The 19,172-nt window shown below is 37.5% G+C and overlaps 1 protein-coding gene across 4 annotated transcripts in view; it reads right to left on the minus strand.

Annotated features, from left to right (window-relative positions):
- Window positions 1-19,172, minus strand: part of PDLIM5 (PDZ and LIM domain 5) — a 222,054-nt gene that overhangs the window by 67,920 nt on the left and 134,962 nt on the right. The gene's annotated exons all lie outside the window — the stretch shown is intronic.

Here is a 19,172-nt window from a genome sequence, read left to right on the forward strand (position 1 = left end):
TTCTTTTTCCCTAACTAGAGTCTAATGGCTTTACTCCTCTTTCCCTCATTATAGTCATCATATTGTTCTATTTTATTTCTTTGTAGAATAACATAACATAAAACTATATTACTTATTTGCTTTTTTATTGCATGTCTGCTCCATTAGACTGCAAGTCCATGACAGAACCTTGCCTCTGTTATAAACCAAGCATCTTGTAACAGTGAGGGGCACACAATAAGTACTTCATAAACACTTGCTGGATTTATTATATGGGTATGTAATAAACATTAGCAAGGATCACTAAAGCTTGAGACTAAGGGAGAATTTGGGGAAAAGAAGAAGACACAGCTGTGAATTTAGGTTAAGGAACTAGTCCATATTATCAGTTGAAATCAATCACTCATATTAACTACCTCTAACCCAGACACCTTAATTGTCCCATGATATTTCAGTTGACTTTCCTGGGATGGATTACTTACATAATTGTAAGGCATTCATCCCAAGGATTAAATATAATAAGCCAGGTGAGATTTTACAAGTGTAGAATCGAACCCTTGCTTGCTTTATAATTTTAAGAGCCATATGACATGACTAGTTTATATAGGGTTTATTTTCTTTTAAAATCCCTAATATTTTTATATTTGTTTTTGCTAATCTTATCCACCCCCCTGCCACCAATTATCTCCCATAAGAGCAAAATTATTTCATCCAAGCTGCACATAATTATATTGTTTTTTATTCTTTTTTCTACTACGTTTGGTCCATTTTATGGTTATGGTATTAGTAAGTCATACCTCCCGACTTCATGATATTCACAAATATAGGCAGCAAGTTGTAGAAGTCCTCATTCAAGTTACTAACTGATCCTTTAAAACAATATCCTTTGATCCAACTCCTTCAACTATTAGGAATCTAAAATTTTGATAATCATTAACCTCATCTCATTAAATTCAGTGGTGTCTTAAAAAGTCTTTCTTTGACCACTTGTTAAAATTAACATTTCCTCCAATTTATCAAAAATGTGTTAAGTTGGCTGCGATTTGTTTCTTGAGAACCTAATTCTGGGTCTTGGCAATTTTGTCCTTTTCTCAGTACTCACTAGCAAGGTTTTAAAAATGTCTCCTAGGACAGGAGGAGTTAAGATGGTGAAGAGGTGTGGGGAATTGGACTTCCCTAGTCACCCAGAACACTTGGAACATCCAGGAAATCTATCTATGGAGCGACAGGAACTCCATAGGTAGAGGGAGACAGGTTGGTGGGACAAAGGTGCATGTGTGCAAATTGGGGAGATAAAACAGCAGGTACACAGAGGGGAAGGCTCCTCTTCTGTGAAGAGACAAAAGGGAGAGAAAGAGAAGCTGTGGATCATGGTATTGAGTTAGGACAAGTGAAGAACCTTTCCAGACTATGGACTGAGGAACGAGAAATACAGAGAGGGTCAGTCTCTACTTTGCAAACAGCTTTAGGAGCCAAAGATGGGGAGTTTTCAAAAGCGCCTGACTGCCATGTATGTGTGCCTGGTGGGGGAGAGGAGCCAGCACCTGGAAGCCAGCCCCTGAGGTGGTGGAGTGATCTCAGGGGAGCACTGGGAGAGAGCAGTCTCCTCCCTCCAGTACTGTGGCAAGAGGGTTTACTGCCCACGCCAAGGACAGAAGACCCTGCAGGTACCAGCAATATCAGCAGGGCTGAGTGGCGCTATTCCAGAACTAGGCCCGCGGGGTGCGTGATCCTTCTAGACATTGTTTGAATCCTAGCCGCACCTAGAAGATGCAGGGGAGACTGTGGAATAGGGCAAGCCGGCCACCTGCGCAGCTCTATGAGGACTTCCTGAAGAGTGTGGTTTGAGACACCTGGTCCAGGGAGGAGACACTGGGGTGTCACCATTTTTCTCCCCATTACCAACATGGTGGTACTTCAGGGAACAGGACAGAGACCCCCAGTGGAGCCAGGACCTGATTACTGCAAACCACGCCCCTCCATGCCTGGTAACCGGTTATCTACGGGAGCAGGACTGACACTGTGCCAATCAGACCACGTCTCTCCTCCAGACCCGCACAGCCACCAGTCCCACAACAGACAACCGTCCTGCCGTTTTGTATGTTAGTCTGTTGTTCTTCTGCTTTCTTCTCTTTCCTTCTCTTTTCTCTTCTTTTTCTATCCTCTTCATTTTTTCCCTTTGGAATCAGGCTCATAGTTTTGGATCTGATTTTTGATCAATGATTTAGATATTGATCGATTTCTTTCTTTCTTTCTTTGCTTTGTTTTTTTGTTTAGTCAGGCATTTTTACTCTTATTTTACACGTTTCCTACATTTCCTTCTTTATTTTCCTTTCTCTCTCTCTGGAGGAAGACATATAGCTTCTTTGATTCTCCTTTTGGTTTTTTTTTTCATCCCTTTCATTTCTCTTTGTATGGGATCAGGTCCCCGGCATTTTCCTTTTTTCCAGGGTTACTTCAGCAAACAAATAAAAGCACATCTGGTGTGGAAGGCCTAAACACTCCACCACTATGAGTAAGGAGGAGCTTTGTACAAGAATGATCAGTGGGATAGAGCAATCACATATGCAATGACAGAGTGCACGAAACACACTCCAAAAATAGGTCCTAAAGTGCCAGGCCCTGGACAGCATATGACCCCTTTTTACTATAGTAGTATTCTTAGATGCAAGACATGTTAAGCTATTTAAACACGTAAAAGACAGAAACCTAGCCATAATGATGAAACAGAAGAATTCTTCTCAAAAGAAATTCCAGGAAGACATGACAGCCAGAGAATTGCTCAAAAGAGACATAAACAATATGTCTGAAAAAGACTTTAGAATAACAGTCATAAGACTAATAGCTGGGCTTGAAAAAAGCATAGAAAACAGCAGAGAATCTGTTGTTGCAGATATCAAAGACTTAAGAAACAGTCATGATGAATTAAGAAATGCTATAAGTGAGATGAAAAATAAACTAGATACAGTGACAGTGAGGATGGAAGAAACAGAAGAAAGAATAGGTGAAATAGAAGATAAAATTATGGGAAATGATGATGCTGAAAAAAAAAGAGGGAAAGGAAATTACTAGATCACAAGGGGAAAATTATAGACCTAGTGATTCAATGAAATTAAATAATAACCATATCATAGGAGTTCCATAAGAGGGAACTCTTATGGAGGAGTTCCAGAAGAGGGAGAAAGGGGCAGAAGGTTTATTTGAACAAATTATAGCTGAGAACTTCCCTAATCTGGGGAAGGAAACAGGCATCCAAGTCCAAGAGGCACAGAGAACTCCCTTTAAATCAACCAGGTTAACATCACAACCTATCATAATGAAACTGGCAAAATACAAAAATAAAGGGAGAATTCTGAAAGCAGCTAGGGACAAATGAGCCTCAACCTCCAAGGGCAGACACATAAGGGTAGTAGCAGACCTATCCACTGAAACTTGGTAGGCCTGAAACGAGTGGCAGAAAATATTCAATATGCTAAAAAGGAAAAATAAGCAGCAAGGCTGTCATTCAGAATATAAGGAGAGATAAAGGCTTCACCAGACAAAAACTAAAGGAGTTCATGACCACTAAACCAGCCCTGCGAGATACCCTAAGGGGGTCTCTGTGTGTGGAATGCTTCAAAGACTACAAAGGACCAGAGACATCACCACAAGCAAGAAACCTACAGATAACACAATGACATTGAATCCGTATCTTTGAATAATCACTCTGAATGCAAATGGACTAAATGCCCCAATTAAAAGACATAGGGTATCAGAATGGATAAAAGAAAACAAGATCCATCTATCTGCTGCCTGCAAGAGACTCATTTTATGCCTGAGGACACCTGCAGAATGAAAGTGAGGGGATGGAGAACCATCTCTCATGTTACTAGATGGCAAAAGAAAGCCAGAGTAGCCATACTTATATCAGACAAACTAGACTTTAAAACAAAGACTGTAACAAGAGATGAAGAAGGGCATTATATCATGATTAAATGGTCTATCCATCAAGAAAAGCTAACAACTGGGGAGACTGGGTAGTTCAGTCGATTAAGCAACCGACTTTGGCTCAGGTCATGATCTTGCGGTCTGTGAGTTCGAGTCCCACGTTGGGCTCTGTGCTGACAGCGCAGAGCCTGGAGCCTGTTTTAGATTTTGTGTCTCCCTCTCTCTGCCCCTCCCCTGCTCATGCTCTTTCTCTCTTGCTCTCAAAAATAAATAGAACATTAAAAAAAGAAGAAGAGCTAACAACTTTAAATGTTTACACCCACAACGTGAAACACCCAAATATATAAATCAGTTAATAACAAACATAAATAAATGTACAGATTATTATACCATGATTGTAGAGGACTTTAATATTCTGCTTACAGCAATGGACAGATACTCTAGGCAGAAAATCAATAAGGAAACAATGGCTCTGAATGACCTGTTGGACCAGATGGACTTAACAGATATATTCAGAACTTTTCACCCAAAAGGAACAGAATACACATTCTTCTCGAGTGCATAGGAAGCATTCTTCAAAATAGATCACATACTGGATCACAAATCATCCCTTAATAAGTACAAAAGATCATGGTCAAACCATGCATATTTTGAGATCACAATGCTATGAAACTTGAAATCAACCACAAGAAAAAATGTGGAAAGCCCCAAAATACATGGAGGTTAATGAACATTCTACTAAAGAATGAATGGGCCAACTAGGAAGTTAAAGAAGAAATTAAAAAGTATATGAACGCAAATGAAAATGAACACACAGTAGTCCAAACCCTTTGGGATGCACCAAAGGGAGTCCTAAGAGGGAAATACACTGCAATTCAGGCCTATCTCAAGAAGCAAGAAAGGTCCCAAATATACAACTTAACCTTGCACCTAAAGGAGCTATAAAGGCAGCAGCAAAGAAAGCCAAAGCCAGCACAAAAAGAGAAATAATAAAGATTAGAGCAGAAATAAACAATATAACCCCCCCCCCAAAGTAGAACAGATGAATCTAAGAGCTGGTTTTTTGAAAGAATAAGCAAAATTGATAAACCCCTATCCAGACTTCTCAAAGAGAAGAGAGAACCTAAGTAGATAAAATCATGAATGAAAGAGGAGCGATCACAAGCAACACTACAGAAATACAAAATTATTTGAGAATACTATGAAAAATTATATGTCAATGTACTGGACAATCTGGAAGAAATGGATAAGTTCCTAGACACCCACACATTACACTACCAAAACTCTAACAGGAAAAAATAGAAGATCTGAACAGACATATAACCAGTGAAGGGACTGAATTGGTTATCAAATATCTCCTAGCAAATAAGAATCCTGGGCCAGACTCAGGAACACTACAGGAATCTCCACTCTCACCATTATTGTTCAGCACATTGTTGGAAGTCCTAGCCTCAGCAATTACACAACAAAACGAAACAAAAGGCATCCAGACTGGCAAAGTCAAACTTTCACTCTAACAGAGGACATGATGCTCTACATGGAAAACCTGAAAGACTCCACCAAAAAACTGCTAGAGCTGATACATGAATTCAGTAAAGCTATATGCAAGATATAAAAACAATGTATAGAAATCAGCTGCATTTCTATCTACCAAAAATGAAGCAGCAGAAAGAGATATCAAGGAATGAATTCCATTTACAATCGCACCAAGAACCATAAAATACCTAGGAATAAACCTAACCAAAGACGTAAAAGATCTGAATGCTGAAAATATAGAAAGCTTATGAAAGAAATTGAAGAAGACACAAAGAAATAGAAAAACATTCTATGCTCATTGATCAGAAGAACAAATAATGTTAATACGTCAATACCCCCTAAGGCAATCTATACATTCAATGCAATCCCAATCAAAATAGCACCAGCATTCTTCCCAGAGCTAGAAGAAACAATCCTAAATGTGTATGGAACCAGAAAAGACCCCAAATAGCCAGAGTATGTTGAAAACAAAAACAAAGCTGGAGGCATCAAAATCCTGGACTTTACCCTATATTACAAAGCTGTAATCAAGAAAGTATGGTATTGTCACACAAACAGACACATAGACCAATGGAATAGAGAACCCAGAAATGGACCCACAAATATATGGTCAACTAATCCTCGACAAAGCAGAAAAGAGTATCCAATGGAAAAAAGTCTGTTTAGCACATAGTGATGGGAGACCTGGACAGCAACATGCAGAATGAAACTGGACCACTTTTCTTACAGCATACACAAAAATAAATTCAAAATGGATGAAAGATTAAATGAAACAATCAAAATCCTACAGGAGGAAAAAAGCAGCAACCTCTCTGACCTCGCCGCAGCAGCTTCTTACTCAACATGTCGTTGAAGGCAAGGGAAACAAAAGCAAAAATGAACTATTGGGGGACACCTGGGTGGCTCAGTCGGTTTGAGTGTCTGACTTCAGCTCTGGTCATGATCTTGTGGTTCATGGGTTTAAGCCCTGTGTCAGGCTCTGTGCTGACAGCTCAGAGCCTGGAGCCTGCTTCAGATTCTGTTTCTCTTTCTTTGGCCTCACCCCAACTCACATTCTGTCTCTCTCAAAAATAAATAAACATTTAAAAAAATGAACTACTGGGATCACATTGAAATAAAAAGCTTCTGCACAGCAAAGGAAACAATCAACAAAACTAAAAGACAACTGACAGAATGGGAGAAGATATTTGCAAATGACATTGGATAAAGGGTTAGTATCAGAAATCTATAAAGAACAAACTCAACACCCAAAAAACAAACAACCCAGTGAAGAAATGGTCAGAAGTCACGAATAGACACTTTTCCAAAGAATACATCCATCTGGCAGACAGACAGATGAAAAGATGCTCAACATCTTCATCATCAGGGAAATACAAATCAAAACCACATTAAGATACCACTTCACAGTGATCAGAATGCCTAAAATTAACAGCTCAGAAAACAACAGATGTTGGCATGGATGCAGGGAAAGGGGAACCCTCTTGCACTATTGGTGGGAATGCAAACTGGTACAGCCACTTTGGAAAACAGTATGGAGGTTCCTCAAAAATTTTTAAATAGAATTACCCTACAACCCAGCAATTTCACTACTAGGAATTTATTCAAAGGACACTGGAGTTCTACTGATGCATAGGGGCACATGTACCCCAATGTTTATAGCAGCCCTATCAACAATAGCCAAATTATGCAAAGAGCCCAAATGTCCATCCACTGATGAATAAAGAAGAGGTGGTATATATACACAATGGAATATTACTCAGCAATGAAACGAATGAAATCTAGCTATTTGCAACAATGTGGATGGAACTGGAGGGTATTATGCCAACTGAAATAAGTCAGTCAGAGAAAGACAAATATATGATTTCACTTATATGTGCAATTTGGGAAACTTAACAAATGACCATAGGAGAAGGGAAGGAAAAATAAGATATAAACAGAGAAGGAGATAAACCATAAGAGACTCTTAAAAACAAGAACAAACTGAGGATTGATGGGGGTGGGGAATATGGTGATGGGCACTGAGTAGGGCATTTGTTGGGATAAGCACCGAGTACTGTATACAAGTGAGGAATCACGAGAATCTACTCCCGGAGCCAAGACTACACTGTATGTTAGCTAACTTGACACTAAATTTAAAAAATTAAATTAAAAAAAAAGCCTCCTAGATTTTTTTGCAGGTGATCTCAAGTTCAAACTAGTTTATAGTTCAGAAGTTTTTTTCTTTTTTAAAAATCAGTACTACATTTACCTGTTCCAAGTCTTCTATTTTCTTTCCTACTCTCCACGACTTATTTTTAGCATTACTCAGCAAATCTCTTCTCTAAGTTCTCTCTATGCTTGGATTATAAATCATCGTGAAAAACAAAGACTACTGAGAGCTCATTTAGAATCCCTTTCTTATTTTTTTAATGTTTATAAATTTTGAGAGACAGAAAGAGAGAGTGGGGGAGGGGCAGAGAGAGGAGAGAGAGAATTCCAAACAGGTTCCGTGCTATCAGTGCAGAGCCCAACACGGGGCTCAAACTCAAGAACTGTAAGATAATGACCTGAGCCGAAATCAAGAGTTGGATGCTCAACCAACTGTACTACCCAGATGCCCTTTGAATCCCTTACTACTTGAAACTTTAATTCCCTCCAGAATGTAAATAAACCTAAACTTTTTCAGTATTTATCTCTGATTTTTGTTTGCCTGTTTATATCTTTCAACAATGAGCATTTGTTAATTTATAGTAACTCTTGACAACATCATTTTTTTATCTCTTGAATTAATGTCTGGCTGTTTTAAATTTATATCTATTCATATTTAATTTATATTTATACTGTACTTATATTTAAATGATATTTTTGTGTGTGAATGTGCATTTTCTAAACATGGATGAGGTACTGTTTCACTATCCCTGCGAAGGGATTTTAATAAATCTTTGTTTCCATTGCAGTAAACAAAGGATAACGTGGTAGCAAGTTTGTTTAAAAGTGTTACTTCTCAGGGCACTAGGTAGCTTAGTAAGTTAAGCATCTGACTCTTAAGGCTCAGGTCTTGGTTTCATGGTTCATGAGATCAACCCCTCATCGGGCTCTGTGCTGGATGACACCACAGAGCCTGCTTGGGATTCCCTCTCTCCCTCTCCCCCAATCATTCCTTCTCTCTCTCTCTCTCTCTCACTCTGTCTCAAAATAAATAAAAACATTTAATAAAAATAAATAAAAGTGTCACTTCTCATTAAAATATTTCAGAAATTTATTCTAAATAGTTTTTTTTTCATTTTTTTAATGTTTATTTATTTTTGAGAGAGACAGAGCATGAGCGGGATAAGGGCAGAGAGACAGGGAGGCACAGAATCTGAAGCAGGCTCCAGGCTCTGAGCTGCCAGCACAGAGCTCAGTGTGGGGCTCGAACTCATGAACCACAAGATCATGACGTGAGCCAAAGTTGGACGCTTAACCCACTGAGCCGCCCAAACACTTCTCTCAATAGCTTCTTTATCCCCTCATGAGTTACTAGAATAATGGGACAAAGAATAAAGTACATGAAAAGACAAAATAAATATATACTTCTTCTTTTTTTTTTTTTTAATGTTTTTTTATTTATTTCTAGGAGAGAGACAGCGTGAGCAGGGGAGGGTCAGAGAGAGAGGGAGTCACAGACTGAAACAGGCTCCAGGCTCCGAGCTGGCAGTCAGCACAGAGCCCGACGCGGGGCTCGAACCCACGAACCGCGAGATCATGACCTAAGTGAAAGTCGGACGCTTAACCGACTAAGCCACCCAGGCGCCCCAATAAATATATACTTCTAACTCAAAAAATTGCACTGATTTAATCCTAGCTTTAACACACTCTATTCAAAGAAATAAATACAGACTCTTCATGAGTAATTAATTATGTGCAACCAGGAGATGAACACCTATCACAAAGTTGGACAAGCAGCAGCACTCAACACACACCTGTTAGTAGTCATAAAACAGAGAAAAATGAAAGGAGAGACATAGTTGCGACTGCCTTTAGGATTAATTTAATTTGAAATCAGAGTTCTTTAATTTGACTATGAAATGGAAATTAAGATGCCTAAATATCCATACCTATGTGGTTTTATACATTATGTAATACATTATTTCTGTTTTCTTTTATGAAACCATACTATCAGAATAAATACAACTTCACATAACATAAAGGTAGAAAACTGTGGTCTTCTGGAACTTTCAACATGACCAAAATATGTAAAATTGAATAGCAACAAAGGATAGACAATTAAGCCTCCCATCATGGATGAAGACAGCTAATTATCAAAGCATTTAATTAAGTTGTGACTTTTTTTTTAAATTAAAAAATAAACTGCAGGAGGAACCTTTAATAGTACTTTTGGCCAAGAAGTTCCATTCATTTTACTTTTGAGTTTAATTCAATAAAATAATTTTGTTGTATAATTTACCCCTCTAAAGATGAAGCAGAATTTATCCGAATAGTATTGTAAGAGAAGTATCGGTGGTCTGATAAAATGTCTAAGAAACTTAATGCATTCAATTCTCTCCAGAATGTAAATAAACCACAACTTTTTCAGTATTTACATGTGGATTTAGATGATTTTTGTTTGCTTGTTTATATCCTTCAACAATGAACATATGAACTATGAACGTCAATTTTTGTATATTACAAATACTGATTTTTATTTTTTAAAATATCTTTAAAAGTGGTAGTCTTCCAAAATTAATTTGGAAAAAGTACACAAGTATTTCTATAATTAAACAGAGAAATGAACAATTTGTGTGTGAAAATACATAGAGTAGCTAGGAACTATGTTTCTTGCTTCAATGATTTTAAAGTACCAGTCTCACAAGGAACTGAAATGTAGTAATTACTTATGTTCAATAGATGGCGATCTTTACATTATACAGCAGTCACCAAACCAGCATCTGCATAGGACACTATAATTCACCAGTAGAAAATGAAGAGATAAATTACAAATGTTCCATATTTTGCAATAGACAAATATCCGTGCTTGGTCATATACCCATTTTTTAAACCTATGGACTTTTTTCTAGGTTGATGAATGTACTTTACAGTAATATGATGGTGTCAGTTAAAAGATTTTATCTGGCTATTATTATTTTTATTTTTTAAAATGAGACTGTGTAGAAGCCTTTGTGCTATGTATTTTTGAGCAAATCCACCTGTTAATTCTTCACTTCATAGAAATATGTAGGTATATGAGACTAGGCAATGATTCCTCATTTCTCTGAATCGCTTATGAAGAAAAATCATCTCAGATCATTTACTCAAATGACATGTGTCTTTAAAGATATGTAAGAGAGGCACCTGGATGACTCAGTCAGGTAAGCACATAATCCTTGATTTCTTTTGGCTCAGGTCATGATGTCACGGTTTCTGGGTTTGAGCCCTGTGTCGGGCTCTGTGCTGACAGTGAGGAGCCTGCCTGGGATTCTCTCTCCCTCCCTCTCTCTGTCCCCACCCTGCTCGCTTGCGCTTTCTCTCTCTCTCTTTCAAAAATGAATAAATAAACCTTGGAGGGTGGGAAAGGATATGTAACAGGAGTCCAGTATATCTGTGAAACAGCAATTGAAGGAAGCTATGGAAACACAGCAAACTGTGTTTCTTTACTAATCTAGTTTACATGGATTATAGAACATATGTGAACAAACTAAAATTTTTTTAAAACCTGCTGTAAAAAGAGTATGTTTGGAAATAATTATGATTTTTTTTTTTGCTTTCTAAATTTTCAACGAACGTACAAAGGTAGGTTTCTACGCAAGAAATAATTTAAGATCTGTTCTGATGACCTTTAGCGGATATTACTTGGTGCTGTGGGGCAGCCTACACAGAACAGGATTTTCCCTCCAGTACTCTTTCAGCTTTGTGTCATGTAGTCAGTGACTAGAGTTTGGGCTATTTAGAATACTCTCTTGAGGAGTATTCTAAGTCTTTGAAAATTAGAAATCTTTATCACACATTATTAACCATATGAAAAATCAGAACCATAACTTAAGCAAGAGAGATAAAAGAATGATAAAAGTATGTTTTGATGATAATTTTATATATCTTTTTACTAACTCAAATGCTATTTTTATTTATTTATATAGACCTATATAAGCATGAACATTTTAAAACTACTTATTAAATATTTTACTATATAGTAGAAATCAAAATAAATGGGGAGATCAGTAAAGCCAACCTTTAACTTAAGATAAACTAGTGCCTGAAACAATGACGTATTTTAGGTATATATGGCTTTTTTAAGTTATCCTCCAATGAAATTTTCTATGGCCTCCCATAATTCTCTACTCCGGTAAACCATACATTATTAAGAGCTTTCCATTTGTTAATATGTTGCTAATAATATAGCTGTTGCTTCTTTTCAGTCCATGTTGTCAACTAAACTCTTAACTTCAAATTTCTTCATTTCCTTAGGAATGATAAAATTGTCTATCAGTTTTTCCACTCAGAGCACTAAGCATTTCATATACCCACTTCTAAAATTAGTCAGGCACTGTCTTATCACAGGAGTCACTGAACCATTCATGTTGGAACAGATCAAAAACACAAAGGAAGATGGATTGAGAAACAAATGTTCAGTTAATTTAAAAAGTATCTTCCACAGCATCTGACAAACAGATAATGCCAGGGGGAAAGCATCAACTCTTGCCAATCAGACTGCCCAAAGTAGAAGAATTCTCCTTTCAAGCAACTTAGCTTTGATTCCACTTTACCTACAATACAGATATTAATGTCTTGATTTTTCATAAAAATTTGTTTTATATTGAATTGTTTTCAATGAAAAGTTATGTATGCCCTGCTGTTAACAATTTGCCTAAAATTCAAGAATTAGGAAATTGGAGAATATGCATTTATGTACAATTAGAACCCATTAGTTAGTGCTAACTCATGCCAGATATCGTGGGGACACTATAACTCTTGTATTGAAAGAGCTTATACTCTAGTTAGGCATATAGGACATGGAGACAAACAGCTGTTATCCAAAACAGAAAAAGAGACACTGCAACAGAGATAGCAACAATCCTTCCAACCACGTCCAAGTCAGTGACTCCACTTAACAATAACCTTTTTTTAATGATGCTAATCTGTCAAATTGATATTAGTATAGAAAGGCAACTGGTATGTATTATGGACTGAATCGCCCCCACTCCCAACCCCAATTCCTATGTTGAAGCCCTAACCCTCCATTGTGATAGTGTTTTTGATACAGGGCCTCCAAGAAGGTAATTAAGGTTAAGGAGGTCATAACAGTGGGGCCCTAATCCAAGAAGCCTAGTATCGTCATAAAAAGGAGACACCACAGCACTCTCTGTGTGCCCACAGAAGAAAGGCCACGTGAGGACACAGTGTGAAGGTGGTCACTGCAAGACAGACAGAAGAGCCTCCCCAGAAATCCACCCTGTTAGCATCTTCATCTTGGACTTCTAATTTCTAAAACTGTTAGAAAATAAATTTCTGTCATTTAAGTGCCCTAGTCTGTGGTATCTTGTTGTGGCAGCCTGAGCTAATACAGTATAGTTCTAATTTACGAATTAGTTTCCCAAAGATGAATCTTACAATCCTCACAGCTACTTTCAAATTACGTTTGTATATGTTTTATATTTGTACACTTATATTTTTATGTTGTATTTATATATACATTTATATTACATGTCCATTTACATATTGAATGTATAGATCTTACTTACACAGAATCCAGAAAGAAATACCATGCCTACCGGAATCACTTTTTCTTCCAATTTTTATTATTATACACTAAGATTCTTGTCTTCAAAGAGCTCATAGTCTAGTTGAAGATTTGTGACATACAAGCAGCCATAATACAAATGAGGAAAGGAGTGGTAGAAAGTATAGAGTATATTACTTCAGAAATAAGATAAGTGCCACTATGGAGGGTGGAAGTGGTGCACTGTGGGAGAGTCTGTGTAGCTGGAGTTATAGGAAGGAGTAAGAAAATCTTAGAAGAGGGAGGATGTGCCCTCAGCCAGTCATTCTGACTGGCACACCATGGGCATCTGGGGAAGGATCACACTTCATTCTGTGAAATTATTCAGAGCGTTACAAGACGTTTAGCATCCTTAGCCCCCCACTAGCATCCTCCTGACCTTGTAAGATCTGTACTATCCCCTACACGTTCCCAAAGGCAACTCAGAAGGAACACCTCCCCCAGAAGAAAACAGAAGGTAAACTTCTAAGAATGTAAGAAAACAGCAGAGGTGTTCAAATAAAATGTATTAAGTAATTGATTGAATGGCTAATATATTTTATTCTAAAATGCTATATATGGAAAATTACAACATACAAAATTGTTATATTTTATTAAGTGTTGCTTGCCAGATACAATAGTTTATTACATTTATTCAGAGTTCATCCTAACTTTCTACTTCAAAGCTTTTCATTGATTTATTCATATAGCCTTGACTATATTTGATTTTTAAATAGCTTTACCTATTCATTATTCCCAGAATGTTTCTGATGTAATTACCAAATAAACATCCTTCACTCAAGGAAAAGTAACGTACCCTCTTTTGTTTGTTTGGTTTTTTATTTTGACAGAGAGCATGCACAAGCTGAGGGAAGGGCAAAGAGAGAGAGAGAGAGAGAGAGTGTGTGTGTGTGTGTGTGTGTGTGTGTGTGTGTGTGTGTGTGTGTGAGAGAGAGAGAGAGAGAGAGAGAGAGAGAAATAAAGTTCCAAGCAGAGAGAGAGAGAGGGAAATAAAGTTCCAAGCAGGCTCCATGTTGTCAGCATAGAGCCCGATGTGGGGCTCGGTCTCATGAATCCTGAGATCATGACTTTTGAGCTGAAATCGAGTCAGACACTTAACCGACTGAGTCACCCAGTTGCCCCAGTGTATCTGTTTGATTTCCATACACCTTGTAGGCTGCCCTAACCTGACCTTTCACTATAATGATTCCCCCTAAATGCTGTTTGTGATCTGGGTTGAAAATTCAAGGAGAAGGGATTAGAAGCAACAATGACAGAGAGAATGAAGGGAAGACGAGAGAATAAAGTGAGAAGAACCCATGTAACTGAGGTCCAAATTGGGATTCACAAGCTAGAATAAATAACCCTTCCAGGTTGTCCCTACCTGGGAAATGGCCAGGCTTTTCACCCTCCTCATCCCTTCCAGTCAGCTCACTACATGTACACAGTCCCACGAAGCTGTGGCTCTGGAGGAAGGGGCATCTGCAGCTGAGGTGACATGTGAAGGGGCTTTCGTCTGAAGGCTATCTGCCCCCTACACACACACACACACACACACACACACACACACACACACACTCACTCACTCACTCTCTCTCTCTAGTGGTTTTCAAGTCCTCTACTGAAGCAGTACCTGGAAGGGCTTCATAGTGTCCACCACTGACTCTAACTTCCTATTTTAAAGCGGAAACTCAGGGGCAGAAACCAGAGAGTTAGTTACAAATCGGGAGTCTCAAACTCAGAATTTATCACTCCTTGCTCCCTACTATCCTGGAGTAGTGACGTCTATTTTGGACAGAATGACCAAAGAAATATTTACTCAGTTTAAGTAATTTTCTTGAATGGGATGAATAAAAAGGAATGAGTTCAACCAATTCTTGGTAAGTTTTTATAGACAGAACTAAACTGTCAAATTCATCACTAAACTATGAATAAAATGTCTAATTTCTTTTGTTTAAAAAGGTTTTTTCTGTTTTGTTTTTTACGAGAGAGGAACACAAGCAAGCAGGGGAGGGGCAGAGAGAGAGAGAGGGGCAGAGAGAGAATCCCAAGCAGGCTCTGTACTGTCAGTGCAGAGCCCAATGCAGGGCTGATCTCACAAATGGCAAGATCATAACCTGAGATGAAACCAAGAGTCGGACACTTAAGTGACTAAGCCACACAGATGCCCCGATATAGGTCTAATTTCTGTATGTTGGAAGTTTTGTTTTTGAATGTCTTTATGTGTGTTTTATAGCTGTTCCTACAAACACATTACCAACATATACTACAATATGCCTCCTTTTCCTAAGTCTTCAGCGGCTCTAATGGGAAAAGCATTAACTTGATACCTATGCCCAGGGCAGCACTAATAAGTGAATGTACTTTATTTAGCTTTGATAAACCACCCTGGTTCTTTATTTTTAAATTTTTCTTGAAAGTGTTTAGATAGGGGCACCTGGGTGGCTTAGTCGGTTAAACGTCCGACTTTCACTTGGGTCACGATCTCGCGGTTCGTGGGTTCGAGCCCCGCGTCGGGCTCTATGCTGCCGGCCAGCTCAGAGCCTGGAGCCTGTTTCAGTCTGTGACTCCCTCTCTCTCTGACCCTCCACTGCTCACGCTGTCTCTCTCTCTCCTAAAAATAAATAAAACATTAAAAAAAAAAGTGTTTAGATAGAAGACGACCTCTCATTCAAAATGCTGTGGATAGGGGTGCCTGGGTGGCTCAGTCGGTTGAGCGTCAGACTTCGGATCAGGTCATGATCTCAGTTTGTGGGTTTGAGCCCGATGTCAGGCTCTGGGCTGACAGCTCAGAGCCTGCAGCCTGCTTGGGATTCTGTGTCTCCCCCTCTCCCTGCCCCTCCCTTGCTCACACTCTGTCTCTCAAATATAAATAAACGTTAAAAATTTAAAAAAGTGCTGTAGCTAGTATGGAGAATGCAAATTATATGCATAAATATTACATTTTTATATCATGCTTCCTGTCACATACCACATTTTGGCTACACCGTCCTTTCTGTTCTGTGTACTTGCCGCATTCCTATTCACCTCAGGTTTTCCACGCTCGTTTCTTCTGCCTTGAACAATGACCCCAGGTCATCACATGGCTGACTCTTTCTTCCTCTCTCAGTTGATGGCATTAACATCATCTCCTCAGAGATCCACACAACTTAAGTAATCCTTCCCTAAGCCAAATTTCCTTTATACTAATTTATCTTAATAACTCAATTATCTCAGATCACCTCGCTTATATATTTATCTGTTACTCATTATTTAATCCCTAGTCCATATCAGTGCCTTGCCTTTAAGTATTTAGTAATTATTCATGTGAAAGAATAATTTCACTTAGGCAATAAACGAGTATTTGTGATTTATATGATTTTAAATATACATCAGAAATGCAACAATTATGAACTTTTTCATCTGGGGAAATCAATTCATCCAAATTTCTGAATAAATTTGAATAAAAGGTGGGACAGCTAGTCTCTCTACCTTAATATCATAATTTTTATTAAATAAGCTTTCTATAATATTTTTATCTCAGTCTTCCAAAAGGGCATAATGATGTACAAAATGAGTATATTTCTATTTCCACAAACAATATATTTTTCCAGGTAACAAAAATAATCATGTTGTGGGAACATCCCATCTTCTGACTGGTAAAACCTTGTAAAAGTGTTGAAAATTCTTAACTTTCAAATTTTACATTAAAAACAAGCCTATAATAAAGAAAGTCTGTATAAGAGAGACAAACAAAAACAAGCTATAAATTAGGTCACCAGACTTACAATAATATTTTTGCAAGGAGCTTTTACAATATTTGGCTAGCTTTTAAGCTAAGAATATAAGATGTCCCAGAAGATTAACTTAACGCAGGAATTCAAACTCTGACGGGGTCAAATGGAATGTCCTTTGTGATCTAGACTGAACATTTACACTCATACTCAAATACAGATCCTTCACTTAGCTAAGTGTATGCTTTGAATGAGACATTACTTTTTTTTAAAATTAGGAAGGTATTAAACTCTATTTCCAACCATACTTATTTCAAGGTATAAAGTTCTATACATGTTCTCCTGTCTTTATTAGGGGGAAATTATTTTATTTACTTAAAACTCACATTCTAAATGCTCTCTCTCTCTCAACTCTGTGGTTATTTTGGAAATTTGGCTCTTGGTGGGAAATACCGTGTTTATTCCACCATTTATTTTCATGAGAATTTGATTCCACCTACTTTCAAATATCACCTTTTGAGACGAATGAGAATTATTAGGTATAGGAAAGCCTGGTCTAAGAAGGTCTGTTTTCTTACAGAGGCCAGAGACACAGTAATAATGGATTGATGTCAGGATCATAAAATTACAAAGCATATCTGAAGAACCCCTACAGTAAAAGACATCTTAGAATATTATGAAGTACAGTGGAAATGAGCATAGGTAAATCTTAGAATTATTTTTAAATAAACTTGGTGTGCTAAATTTTACATCATAATCAATCACTAACTGAAACTGTTAGTTTCTCCAAATTATCAGGGAGTTGACCTAGTCTATGGTGACATCAAAGTGGAAAACAAAAAAACCCTGCAAAATACAAATGCCTTCAATGGGGGCGCCTGGCTGGCTTCATTGGTAAAGCATGGAACTCTTGATCTCAGGGTTGGGAGTTCAAGTCCCACATTGGGTATAGAGCTTACTTATAAAAAATAAATTTTTTAAGTACCTTGAATGCAGGCAAAATCCCTCAGTAATCATTTTCCACAAAGACTAATGCTATATTGTGCCACAGTCTAACTAATCGTCTTGTTACTCACGTATCATGTTAAGTAACATGACAATTCAGGTAAAAAAACAAAAACAAATACAAGCCTTTGTCATATTCCACACTCATTTCAGCGGCCTTGCAAAATTAAAAATGTTTTCCAAATGAAATGTCAGGAGAATTATTTATTTTATGTAAGTGGCATGTACCAAGTCTTGAATGACAGTTACTAGCTTCAGGCAAACAGAAAACAATTACAAAGCTAAGTTAAAGACAGCTTTATTACAGTACTTTTCCAAACTTCAAAGTGCATTTATTACTGAATGTATAACTAATATATAATACATTATATTACAAAACAAAGCATTTCTAGTCAGATGTCAGCTTGCATGTATTGCCCAAAACATAGTTTCCTAGGAACAGCAGGAACACACAATTGTTTATATCACTAAGTAAAATACTTCTCTGATGTCACAGAAAGAATCATTTATAACTTATTTTATGTTCATTTAAAAACAAAGCAAAGTTACCTTTTCTATTTCTTACTAGTTAACACCTAGAAGTTGTTTATACCCTAAAAACATCCACTAGTTTAGAAATATTTCCTTTGACAAAAAGTAGGATTTTTGAAACTAACCAAACCAAAAGAACACTCTACTTCCCTATTGCAAATAGGGGCAGAATTCTCTCCTTTCCCTTATTAGGAGACAAATTTGGGCCTCCTCTTCTTCATAGCCATCCTGAGTACCTGCTTTAAAAAAAATACCCAAATCTACAATAAACTCTATTCTAATAAAGTCTTCTCTGTTTTATCTCATCTCCTCACATTTGTTTAGAGTAATTTACAATCCATGTTGAACAGTATGTAATAATAAATTCATAAGTAATCCTGGGACATGTAATAACATAAAGGAAGTATTTTCCAAATTAGACGAGGACATTATTTGCTCATCTGTCTCTGCTTCACACAACCAACCAAATTCAACTTACAGGAAGAATTCCTTTTCCAAGGTCACTATCCTAATAACAACGGCAATAGATGGAAATCCACTGAATAGATCCAGTCCCTTAATCTGCTCTCTTCGTTTAACATTTGTGAGCTACTGACTAGCACAAAACAAATTCAGCTTCCTCCTTTTCACACAACAGCAAGAAAGGGTTAGAAAAGTATAGAAAAGGTTTCTATTTTTTTTGTAAGGCAATTTAATACAGATTTTGCTATGAGGTTGGAAAAGAAGAAAAAGTGAATGAAAAGGTATGTGCTGGCTGCTTAGGGCGGGGG

Source organism: Hyaena hyaena, unplaced genomic scaffold (assembly GCF_003009895.1).
Source record: "Hyaena hyaena isolate Hyena2069 unplaced genomic scaffold, ASM300989v1 scaffold_191, whole genome shotgun sequence".
Taxonomy (NCBI): Eukaryota; Metazoa; Chordata; class Mammalia; order Carnivora; family Hyaenidae; genus Hyaena; species Hyaena hyaena.